The sequence below is a fragment of the Gymnogyps californianus genome, chromosome 15 (assembly GCF_018139145.2).
Source record: "Gymnogyps californianus isolate 813 chromosome 15, ASM1813914v2, whole genome shotgun sequence".
NCBI classification, from domain to species: Eukaryota; Metazoa; Chordata; class Aves; order Accipitriformes; family Cathartidae; genus Gymnogyps; species Gymnogyps californianus.
Window position 1 is genome coordinate 3,962,205 of NC_059485.1, and position 12,143 is coordinate 3,974,347.

The 12,143-nt window shown below is 42.6% G+C and overlaps 1 long non-coding RNA gene across 2 annotated transcripts; it reads right to left on the reverse strand.

The window, feature by feature from the left end:
* Positions 1 to 1,940: 1,940 nt before the first annotated feature.
* LOC127022416 (uncharacterized) lies at positions 1,941 to 11,573 on the reverse strand. Of its 2 annotated transcripts, none has more exons than XR_007767340.1 (3): positions 11,322 to 11,573; positions 9,898 to 10,005; positions 1,941 to 6,251 (listed from the first exon to the last, which is right to left on the reverse strand). It is a non-coding gene; the product is annotated as an uncharacterized LOC127022416 (long non-coding RNA). The 2 variants fall into 2 exon arrangements; XR_007767339.1 differs by lacking the exon at positions 1,941 to 6,251 and adding an exon at positions 8,148 to 8,558.
* Positions 11,574 to 12,143: the final 570 nt, after the last annotated feature.

The window sequence follows — 12,143 nt, forward strand, 5'->3', positions numbered from 1 at the left end:
ACTGGTGGTATTTCAGCTTTTTCCTATAAATGACTATACAAGGAAATGAGAAGACACTGAAAAAATTTTGAATCTGTTCATAGTTGTTAGCTTGTATGTCACACATGCTATAGGGTTACATAATGGTGGAGTGAGGCAAGAGGAAAAGGATGGGAATTCTGCCATGATTTGTGAAAAGAGAGGCAGGAGGCTTTGCAGAGACTAGCTTCTTACACAAGCCCTGGAAGGATCGTGCAACAAGAAAGGTAGTGGTTACATACCCCTGCATTATTTTATCAATCTGTTTTTCAATACGTGCTGTTTACATTTTGTCAGGAGCTATAACCTTGAAGTCTTACCTGGCAGATTTTTAGTAGGCCCCGTCCAGTTCCTCGGCCTACTGCTGCAACTTGCAGAAATCAAAGACAATTGCAACTATCACCTGAGGGCAGAATCACTTTCCGTTTTCTTTAGAGGTGCCGCCATTTTAAAAAGAAAGCGGGGTATCTGGTAGTAAGAGATGTTTTTTCATGATTCATGTGTAACCATAAGGTTTGGTGGCAAAGCAACTAGGGAATATAGGGCTAGCAAAAGACCTGAGTTTATACCCTCAGATTGCGAAGCAGCAGCAGGCCACGCTGTCCTGCCAGCATAGCTGTGTGCCATATGGGGGACCTCCTGTAGTGGTAACAGGGATTGTTCAGTCTGCCTGGCGCGTACTGCTTGTTAGCTTCTCCCTGACATCCCTCTTCCATGCAGTTCGGGGATTATGGCTCCAGCAATAAAACTAGAATTGACCCACAGGAGAAAAAAAAGATGCCCAGAGAAGGAAAGAGCCCGATAATCCCGCTGTGTACACAAGCTGGTAGACGTTGCTAGTTGCACGGCTACCATTGCTAGTTGCGCTGAATGTTTCAGAAGATCACGTGCGAAATCTGGAGTGAGGCTATACCCTCTGACCCTACATAATCATTAGACCTATTGAGTCGTCATAGCGAGCGTGCAACCTACACCTCTTCTTGAAAAGGTAACAAGAACTGGTGCTGCACATACTTCCCACGTGTTAACCCATCACCCTCAGAGACAGCTTTACCCATGACTCTGCAACATAATGCTTCCAACCACAGTCACTCAAGCGTTGCAGCTCTGACACCACCTACTCACCCTAATGCATCAGAGAGACTATGAGCCGTAACAGGACTTATAAGCCCTCGTCCTTTCTGTGTGAGAAGGTCCCTGCACATGCGCGACACCTTCCTGATGCTAATGAATACAGTTTAATGACCCCAGTGTTGAGCGTTTACCACATCAAGGAACGGCTGGACGTCTTGCTAAGACAGTCATTCCCCACAGTCTGAATGGCTCTTTTATAAACATAAGAAGCAGTATGAACCAATTAAGCTATATTTTCTCCCATGCTTGGGACAAGCTCCCTGATGATACCTGCGTAGCTTCCTCTTTCCTTCCTTTGAACTCCTCATCAGAACCCTTTGCTTGCAGTGCGCACAAAGAAGCTGAGGCTCACTAAACTACTTACATCTCAATACCAATGTCTACCTGATGATTAGTAGGTTGTTTCCCTGAGCTCTGCTGCTCTCAAAAGCTCCCTCTTATTTTGTCCTAGCTCCTAAGCTGTTTAGAGCAGGGACTTTTTTTTTTTTTTTTTTTTTTTTTTAATTTGTCCAGGGAGGATTGGTGGGGGTTATTACGTGTTACAGTAATTGGTAATAACTGAGCTAAAGTGAAACCTTTTTAGATGCGAGAAGGCTGTCCTGATGTTAAAAAACAGCCTCACAGATTATTCAGTGATGATCCTTTTCTACTTCCACTAAGTCAATGTTAATATTCCTTATTCACTTCAGTTGTAAGAGAATTGTACTCTCAAATGCTGCACACTTGTCATCTCTTCACAAAGACAATACCAAAGAAAATTCTTACATGTCATGAGACATACTCTTTAATATCACTCTGATTTTAACACCAAACCTACAGTAGACATATTCAAAAGTGTCTCACCTAAGAAATGTCATAAACTGTTTTTAATAACCTTGATCTTAAGATCTACCACATCTTTAGCAATGAAAAACCAGCAGAAAATATAGATCTTTTACATTTACTAATCAAACAACTCTATCTTCTCAAAAAAAATGTACGTAAGTCATGATGGCGTTCTGACATCATCTGCTCAAACTAAGGAAGGAAATAAGTAGTAAAAATGAGTTCTCTTGGATCTTTCTCATCCAGATACAAAAAGGGCCATCAAAGGAAGCTACCGATTAGTTTTAATTCAGAAGCCGATCTTCAAGCAGACCCTGGTCTCTGACAATCTGCCTTTTCTCTGTAGCCGTAAAATTAGCTAGTCATCCACACCTAGTTTCCATCACCATGAATCAAAACAGGACATTAGCTGCAATCGTTTGGAAACAAGATATATGTTGTAGAAGCACATTGACTGGTAGAACTTAACAATACGTGATATTATCTCTATGTGTCACTATGTGTCTCTGTCATACGAGAATGTCATGCCAGCAAAAGCAGTGTAAATTCCTTTCTTCCTAAATATGCTGCAAGAGCTCTGGTTTGCATGTTGCTGTAAAATGCAAAATCATTTTCTAAAGAAAAGTTGCAAAACCTGCATGAGGCTATGTGCTGAGATGCTGAGGAGAGGCAAATCGAGTAATATACCAGACAGCATGGCTATCAGCTGCATTAGGGAAACTAAAACTTTATGGTCATACACTCACTAATCCCACCCATAGCCTGCTTTGCCGATAGCAAACAAGAGCAAGGTGTGGTGTCTTTGTTCCTACCATTCTCCTGCTTTCTTAGCCCATGTCACTGCCAAAGGCATTCAGTCGCTTCCTACGTTCTCTGAGAAAAGATTCAGCACCCCCTTCCTTTCTCTAAAGTTTCTCACTGTGGGCTTCCAGGGGGAATCTGGAAACTCGTTGCTAGACACTGCTGTTAAGGCAGTGTTTTTTTAATTTGGCTTTCTCGTGGAGCCCGAGGCATCTCAGCTTCAGAATACAGCCCATTTCATTCATTACTAGCCAAACTGAGTCAAGTTCCAAGGGTCTGGGTGCCCTGATGTCTGTAGCAGGGCAAAAGTATAAACACATTGGCCTTCAGGAGAACTAACCATCGTTTCAAAAGTAGTAGGCACAGAGAGCCACCCCGTACCCTGTGAGAGCCACCTAAACATCCCTCAGAACAGACAGAAGTTAAAGATTACCAACATTTAGTTCAAGGTGGATAGAAGTGAATGGGATGGGTGATTAATGTCCTAACAGCATCTAGTATTTATTCTATGCAATCTGAGTATTTCCAGTTAAACAAACCCCCGATATTACTACAGTCTAAATCCAAGTAGAGAGTTATTCTTATTCTGCAACAACCTACTGTTACTAATCTTGGGCTTTTCTCCATGGCTACCACATCAAAACAGGAGATAAAGATAAAAGACAGAATTTCTGCCAATGAAATTTAAGTCCATCTCTCTGAAAAAAGAGGATACCAAAAAGACAATACATACGTTCAATGCCCTGCAGATTCTGAAATTTTCACGAAGAGTCCCCATGTTTACTCAATGTAGGGTGTGGTGGCATTTGTCTTACGCAGAAATAACAAGAATTGTGAGTTTATAAACACAATTGTTTTCTTTTAAGAAACACCTGCATTTGTTAGTGTTTCCCTCTCAAGGAAATATTTCCTTTGGAAAAACACTAATTCTTCTCTCTGGCCAGTTCAAGAACAATTACAACATTTAACTATTCCTGCTCCCTGAGGTTTCATGGACCTGCTGAGGATGTGAGAAGCATTCTTTGAGACACAAGGAACCCGCAGGCAGGACACCCATCCGTGACCACACCTGCTATCAATGGGAGCTGAGGCCCACTGTCGCCTCCCAAAGGCAGGAATGTAGAAATTTGAAGATCGACTCTTAGGAGACATTTCCAAGGTATGGACATTACCTTTCAAACTTGAAGTTCCCCCAAGGTTTTCCTGGCACCTTATTCTCCATAAAGAGGAGTCTCTTTAAGGCAGAAATCCAGTCTGAGGTTCTTGTTGTCAGTGAATAATTTTGAAACCAGAGTAAAAATCCACTCTAAAATACTGTAGAAAAGAATGACTCTTGAGATTTTTTGAGGCCAGCTCCTGACTTGGGGAGCTTGAGGCAAGCTCTAGAAGGGGGCAGTGTCCTTCAACCCTTTGCTTTCTATCTTGTGAAGACACCAGAATCTTTCCTGTGAAGTATAAAAACTTCAGACTCGATTGTTCCAGCCCACACAGTAAAGGTGACACAGCAGCACAGAGCAGCAGTCAAAACAAAATAGGAGTGGAAAATAGTGACAATATTTTGTCACGTAGTAATTTGTCAAATCAGGGCCTGCTTGCTACACACACACACACACACACACACGAGTTTACAAGTTTGCTGTAGTTTAATTTACTCTTGGGCATAGCTTGGGAATGTTTCTAGAATAAAACCTTTTGGTGCAGCAGATAGCTTGGGAAAGCATTTGCCTCTGGGGGAAGGAAACAGTTTCAATCCCTCCTGTGTCTCTTGGAGGAATTTTTAATTTTAAAGCATTGATGATTATGCTAATTAGTGCTTACCCTCAAATGCCAATGGAATATAAATGTTGATAGTAGCTAAAACATACTGCAAATGTGCAGCAAAGTCTTCCTCCAGAGAGTCATCTACGTTACATGATAGCTCAGCTGGGAAGAAGCAGCGTTCTTCACATGGAAAAGCAAAGTAACTGTATCTTCGATCCATGTCATCCCAAGGTGGCACTTCTAGACTGGGCTGGATAACCATGAATCAATTGTTACTTTATCACTTGGGCATGCTTTTCTACACAATATGTGTTAAAATGTCCAATTTAGTTCTCAGGTAAACATGAACCTTTCCCTTTGATCAAATGTATGAGCAACATCAAGGATTTAGCTAGGATAAACCTGGATAGCTCATATAAACTTGGATTACAAGTGAAGCTGTCTTAAGTTTGAACCTACAAGAGGCTCAAAACCCTGGCTCCAAAAGTGGATTTGAAGGGGGCTATTCAGGGACTAAGCAGGGACTCCTCCATATAAAGAGGAGAGAAGAATGGCTTGGGTATTTTGTGGTATATGCTGGACTTCAGCACTCACTCCTTTTTGGCTTTCCCTGGACCCACGTCTCCAGATATGAAGCCCATTTCATCTTCTAGTAAGAGACACAGAGAAGTTAGCTTGTGGGCATATGGCTAAAATGCTATATCCAGTTATGGCATCTTGTTCTCGTCACAAAGAGTCTATTTGCTCCTGCAAGCACAAGGATCCTCCATGCTAATAACCAATACATAATACATGAAGATTCCTCAGCACCTCTCCTGCATTTTTTCAGGCACTCTAAAAAAGACAAATTCTCTCCACAATCAGGAAAGAACTTACAGAACAACTCTGCTTACCAAAACCCACAAGGAAAAAATTTTTGAAACCCTAAACAGAACACTTTTAACATTTTAAAATTACTCTATTTTTAAATCTTTAGTGATTTTTTTTTTCCTAGCTCAAGCCTTTTTTCATCCAAGCATTATGAACCTCCATCCAAGTAGTACTACCATTACTTAATCCAAAGCCTTTAAAGCACATCAGGTTTTATGTCTGACCGCTGGGCTTAAACCTCTGGAGATATCATAGGTAGAATCTGTTGCATGATTCTCCCTGAAGCTGCTTGCCTTTAGTTCCCAATAAAGTTCATCTGAGATACTTCAGACACCTCACAGTCTGTAGGGAGAACACTGTGTACCTGCTCATTCACCTTGGGGACAAAGTACTGACCTTGCTACAAAACCGAATTGGTTGTATAGTCCCAGCTACACGAGCTTCTCTAAAACAAAGTTTTTGTTTTCAGCCCAATCCATTGGTAACAGCACCTGATAGGTGCCAGATCAGAGGTTTCTGCACGGCTCAGTCCTAGTGCAGGGGACAGAGCGGCTTCTTGAATCCACAATATTCAATCACAAAGGGTTTGTTCGGCTGCACAGGTCCTGCCGGAAGGATGCTTGTTAGTCCGAGGAGTACAAAGATAGGTGGATTTCAACGGATCGAGCTGACTTAGAACTTTGTAATCGACTCCTGAAGTTTTCCCTTGGAATCATGGACCCCTGTATAGCCAATTTAAATCTACTGACAATAAGCTTCCTTGTCTTTGTGATCTTTTGCAGACCTCTTCAAAGTAGTGCACAGAATTCCAAGGATTCATGGCCCATAGGCTGAAAAGAGTCCTAGAAAAACAGAATGCCCGCACTTACTTTTCTGAAGATCATTTGTTAGATTTCCCGTCAGCACTGTCACAGGATGAAATCTCGGCCCCAGTTGAACTCAACAGGAATTCTGCCACTGACTTAAATGGAGCTAAAATGTCACTCCTGCTATTTGTCAAGTCAATTACATCCAGACAATACTTTAACATCTGGCTTCAACTGAACACACAGAAAAGTTCACTCCCTTAGTCTCTGAAGACAACACAGGACATTGGCTATCTCAATAAAAACGAAAAATTTGTTCTTGGCAAGCTGCTTGTAATGAAGAGTGGATCCATCCAGTGACACTATCGGAACCAAATCCCCATTCTTTAGCATATAGTTATTGGCAATAGCATCAATAGATTCTCTGTCATTTTCTGGGAAGAATGTCAAAAGCACCCATCTACTGTTGAAAGTCATTCTGTTGTAAAAACTTTGTTTAGAACAACAGATCTGTCCTCTTCTGTGGTTTCCCACAGACGAGGGGGGTTTTCACCCAATTCATCTTCTGTTTCCCAAGCCACTGGAAGGTCCCTTGTTAGGTTAGGTAGCAGCTGTTCAATCTAAACCCCTCTCTGAGTATGGTGATCAAAGGTAAGGCTGAAGGATAACTGATTATAGAAGGACAACTGATATGAGCCGCTTTCCCTCGCTAAAAATCCAGCTGAGAAGAGGCATTATTGTTTTATTGCAAAATATTCAGGCTAGGTCAACCACAAGTGGGGTGCATCTTTTCATGGTAGAAAAAAATAAAGCTATAGAGTTATTTGATCAGTGGTGACTTAAAAAATCTGTTCGAATGGGAAGAATCATTGGCTGATGTTTGGAAGAAAAGGGATGTACAAAAAGAGGGGCTTTTATGCTTAAGGTAGACAAGGATCTGCACACTGTTATTCCCTGCTCCAAGTACTGGTGAGTTACCATACTGCACACCTGTGCAAAACCAACTTCCCTCCATCTCGTTCCATCCCCTGGGAAGCAAAACCAAAATCAGTCTCCAGTATCTGATGAGCCTTAATTCCCAGCACTTAAATAATTAGCTTCTCAAATGTACAAAAACAACTCTCATTTTCTGGATTAATGAAGGAAGCTGGGTTCCACTGAGCAAAGCTATTATGGAGCTGCTAATGCACGGTTTGATTTCATCGCCTGCCACTAAACACAGAGCGATGTGGGCTCCTGGGAGAGCAAGAATACAAGGAGAGCAATGCTGGAGGGTTAAAGTGGAAGGCAGTGGGGAAAACCCTAGCAATGCTTTGTGGTTTTATGCAGAGGGAGGGCTGGGTTTATTTGTGCCTCTGCTGAGTTTTATCTGGGTTTGTGAAGATGCCATATAACCCAAAAGAAGGCTAGAGCACAGGGAGATCCTAAGGGGTGGATAGTTTGCTTTAATCACAGACCAGGCAAAGGCAGTTTCTGAAGCAGGGTAACAGAAATGTAGCACACACAGAAGCCTAAACCTTAGGTAGCCATGCAGCAGCTTCTGCCCAGGTTCTGTAGCTAGAGCAGCAGAGAATGCAAAGAGCTGTAGTGCGATGTCTTTCACAGCTGAAAGGCTACAGTGGTACTGGAGCGTACTTGTCCTCCCTGTTCGTTTGCCTTATGAGCTGATGGGAAACCGGTGGCAAAGAGTCGATCTTTTTCTTGCCTCATCTTGGCAGGTACAGGCATATAAACTCTTCAAAACAAACTTCTGTTCTTTCCTTTATATCTAGGCACAGGACTGGTGATTTCATTTTTGCTAACTGGATGGAGAAGGGACTGAGAAAATGTCAGAAAAGACTGCAAAGGCTGCTTTGCTCTGCCCTGGGAGATTTAAACCTCGGGCATGTTACATGAACAACTCGAGACTATTAGGACTGTTCCCTTCCCCCATCACTATTTTGCTGTCTTGCCCCAGACTCTACTTTTTCACACAGGCAGAACCAAAAGCCCACACTGAACTTCTCTTTGTGGTACATCGAATGGGGAACAGAGAGTAACTAGGAAATCAGGGCTTTTGAGATGTAACTACAGCTACTCAACAAATGCAAAGTCATGCAACTTCTCAGACAAGGTGGAAAGATGGAAATGGAGATGGAAAGGCCTAGAGTGTTGATTTCCTTCGATTCTTCAACCATCAAAAAGCCCGTCAGTATGTGTCATTCTCCCCCACCCATTAGTACATCCAAATTAGTGGACCTGCAGTTCTGGATGTGAATTTGGGGCTAAATAGCTTCTTACACTGAAGTTCTTCTAACTGCAGTACTGTCAATATGCCCTCAAGCACATAACATCTGTCACACCCTGCAAAACAAAACAAAACAAAACAAAACAAAACAAAACAGAAAACAAAACTTTTGACCTCTGTAAGAAAAGCCTGAAATTGTAATGGAAGCCCTGGGTTAATAAAGAAACCTTGGTGCAGACACGCAGCAGGAGTTGAGAGATTAACGAGGCAATCAATGGAACTGTGATGGCTTATGCAGCAAAGTTTGTGCTTCAACTTTCAGACATAGGGGCCAAGGACACTAGGGACCTGCAGATGCTTAAGAGCCTCAGCACCTTCCCAAATCAGGAGCAGTCTTCTGGAGGTGGCCATTCAAAATTAAGCATCTTTGAAAATGCAGAGATGCTGTTTCTTATGTCAGGGCTTGTTGGACCAGTGACTTCACACCCCGTGTAATTTAGCTGAAGCAATCAGGAAATCATTATGTACAGTGGAGAGTTAAAAGATGGTAATTAAACTGTACAAATAAATAACTTCAGTGACTAAAAAAGTCCACCCAAAGCCTACTTTTGGAGCACTGCTTAATGTAAATGAATCACTTAGTGGACAATGCAACAATCATCTGTTCAGCTTCTATTCATTATCAAAAACAATACAAAACGATTGGCAGGGAATAGCCATGTGCCAGAGGGAGCCCTTTAGGAAATACCACAGAATCTGGACTGGCTTTTGTCAGTTCTTCTATTGTGTTCTGACAATGCTTCGCTAATGAATGTCCAACGTCATTTCGGTTGTCCTTTTTTTTCTTCCTCCCCCAAAACAAATCAGTAGTAATCTTGGCCTTTCAGAACGAACTAAAATGCTTGTTCAGTTTTGCCACGGTCTAAGAGGCTGAGGATGTGTGGTCTCAGGCACCCTGGGAAATCCCACTGTAGGTGATGAGGCAAAATCCTTTGATTTGGGCAAAAACCCATTAAGTGTTAAAGAAACCATCACCTATCTTTGAAACTTCAAACGCTTACTGAATTCAGTACTTCAGTGAGTTGTCTACTCAGTAAATTCATCTTTTGTTACTCAATTTGAAATGACACTAACCTCATTCTAAGAAATAAGCTACTTTTCAATAGGGAGTATTTGTACTGATCATGCCCAGCATTATCTTGGGAGTTATCTGCAGGAAGCTGCAAGCTAAAGGGAATCCCCATTAGGGATCTGGGGAGGTAAACATGCCAGGCAGACACCTATCCTAGCAGAAGCAGAGGCTAAGAAGACAATATCAAGCACTAAAATACTGTCATTATGCTTCAGAATTGACGATCCACTGCCATTCACATCTCTTAGAGTTACTGGTTTGGAATATCTGCAAGTTCAAACTTGACGGCGTAGCAGGTACCTGTAGGGGTACCCTTGTCTTACCTGGTTCCTTGGCTCACTCCTACGTCGCTGCCGCAACTTACAGCTCCTGCAGTGTTGCTGGTTCAACTCTTTGCAGACCCGCAGTGTAAGCCAAATCACTGCAACAGTCTGAGTTAAGAAAAAAGGGCAACAATGATACACAAAAGAGAAAAGACTGGGGCAGATAAGCAGGCTTTGCTGCTGAGAAAAAGGCATGTGGCATGGCACCCAGATTTGACTTCTCAAGGTTGTCTCTGAGGCCATGAAGTACAGGGTTTGTTTTATTTTGTCTTGAACAAAATCTTAGGCTCTGCAGCAAATTTCTGCAGCCAGAGATTAATTTTGTCAAATCCTGTGACGACAGAATATGTGGGTTTCTAGTTAACACTATCTAAAATTTGAGATACAAATGCACACTTCATAAAATCTTGCTACTAGCTCAGTCTTCCAAATAAAACAGACAGAGATGGCATCAAACCCCCTAGGGCTTACGCTTGCAAAATCCCCACCAAGTTAGCTGCATAGCTTGGCTTGCAATTTGGGAGTTTTACTCACAGCATGTATTCAGAATGCCACTGAAGGTGGAACTCGAGGGGAGGGCTGCCAGCCCATACTGGGACTATTTATGATACTACTATTTCCAGCTTCTTCCTGTCCTTCAGCTGGAGATCATTACTGTTGAGACAGAGGCTGCAAAATGGGTGGCATATCTTCTCCGTGGCCACCACAGTTCAGTGCTTGGAATAGTAATGCAACCTGAAATAGTTGGCAGTTTAGATTAATACGCTGGGCTGAGAATGGTGACGCACAGCCCAGCCTGCCACCTCGAGTACTGGACAGAGACCTCTGACAGCGACATGGAAAATCAGTCTGCCTGGAACTGCTAGAGCTCTTTGGGAGACACCATTAGTATTGCAACTATTGTGGTACTTGAGTTCAAGATACACGATTCCTAGTACCTACTAGGCAGAGCTGCCATGTAGAGTCGTGAAAATGGGTGGTTATAATACCCTAGAGCAGGAATCCTGAATGTTACCCTTTGACTAAATATATTCACCACTGGACAGGGCTTGGGCAGGGAGGGACAACTACTCAGCTTCTGATAAACAATAGTTCATTTCGCAAGACCGTTGCCACCATTTGCACTAATTGATGCTTTTTTTATAGCAATCTCTGTTAAAAGACAAAAGATCTCAAGTATCCTTTTAGAAGGGAAAAAAATCCTGATTATGTTAACACACAGTATATTAAAGGCATCATCCTAATATTGGGATACACTGAGAAGAAACCAGAATAATTAACCCCCTTTGTTTAATAAACTTCCCCTAAAATATCCCCCAAAATGTATTCAGTAAAATTCTGTTCCTCCCTGCTCTGGTAAAGAATTTTTTTTTTGTTAGTCCCTCGAGTGGTTGCTTAAGTCAGGTCTCACTGTAATTACATACCTCACAGCAGTGCGGGGAGACTTAATTAAGAGAGTCACTGTAGATGTGTTGTCAGACAGATACAGCCGGGTCCTGTTGGAGGAGGCACTAGGATCCAGCTGCAGTGGGCATGTTAAGGAAGACAATTAAAGTTTGCAGAGGGTTTTGAGATTCTCCTGCAAAAAGCAGCATGGACACACCCAGCAGCCTTTATTCAAAGCCCCTCAACTCCATCATCGGGGAGTCTGTGGTTTTAAAAATCTCTCTGTACTCACCAGGAGACGCTCTGCCACACCGCAAGATTTCATATTCTTCCCCCCCCGCCCCCTTCAAAAAGTGTGACTCACCAGTTTCAAACGGTGACATTTCATTCCCAAACTATTCCGGGAGCAGCTGGCTCCATAACACATGGGGATGTGGGGAAAAGGGAGGAGGGAGGGAAGAGCCAGATTGCAAAGTGAAAACCACTCATTCTCTCCCCCACACAGGTATGTTGCTTTTAAATTTCTGAACCACATAATTTGGGACATGCTGGCAAATTCCACTGGAGGAAAACAATAAAACAAGCACATTCCAGGAAAAAAAAAAATCTGCACGCGCCAGTGATGCAATTCCCTCTCAGCCAGGAGGGACTGGGAGAGCGGTTTGCTCTCCAGATCTAGTTAGATGTGAGGAAACGCACTGTCCCCACTTCTCACTCTTCTTACGAGTTTGAACCCTGCAGTTCTGGGCTGCTCCTTCAAACGGCTTCGCTGTGATGCAGACCCAGGGTTTAGTCATCAGCAATATCTTACTAACGATGAACAAATGTATGTGCAGTGGGAAGATGACAACAGGGGAATG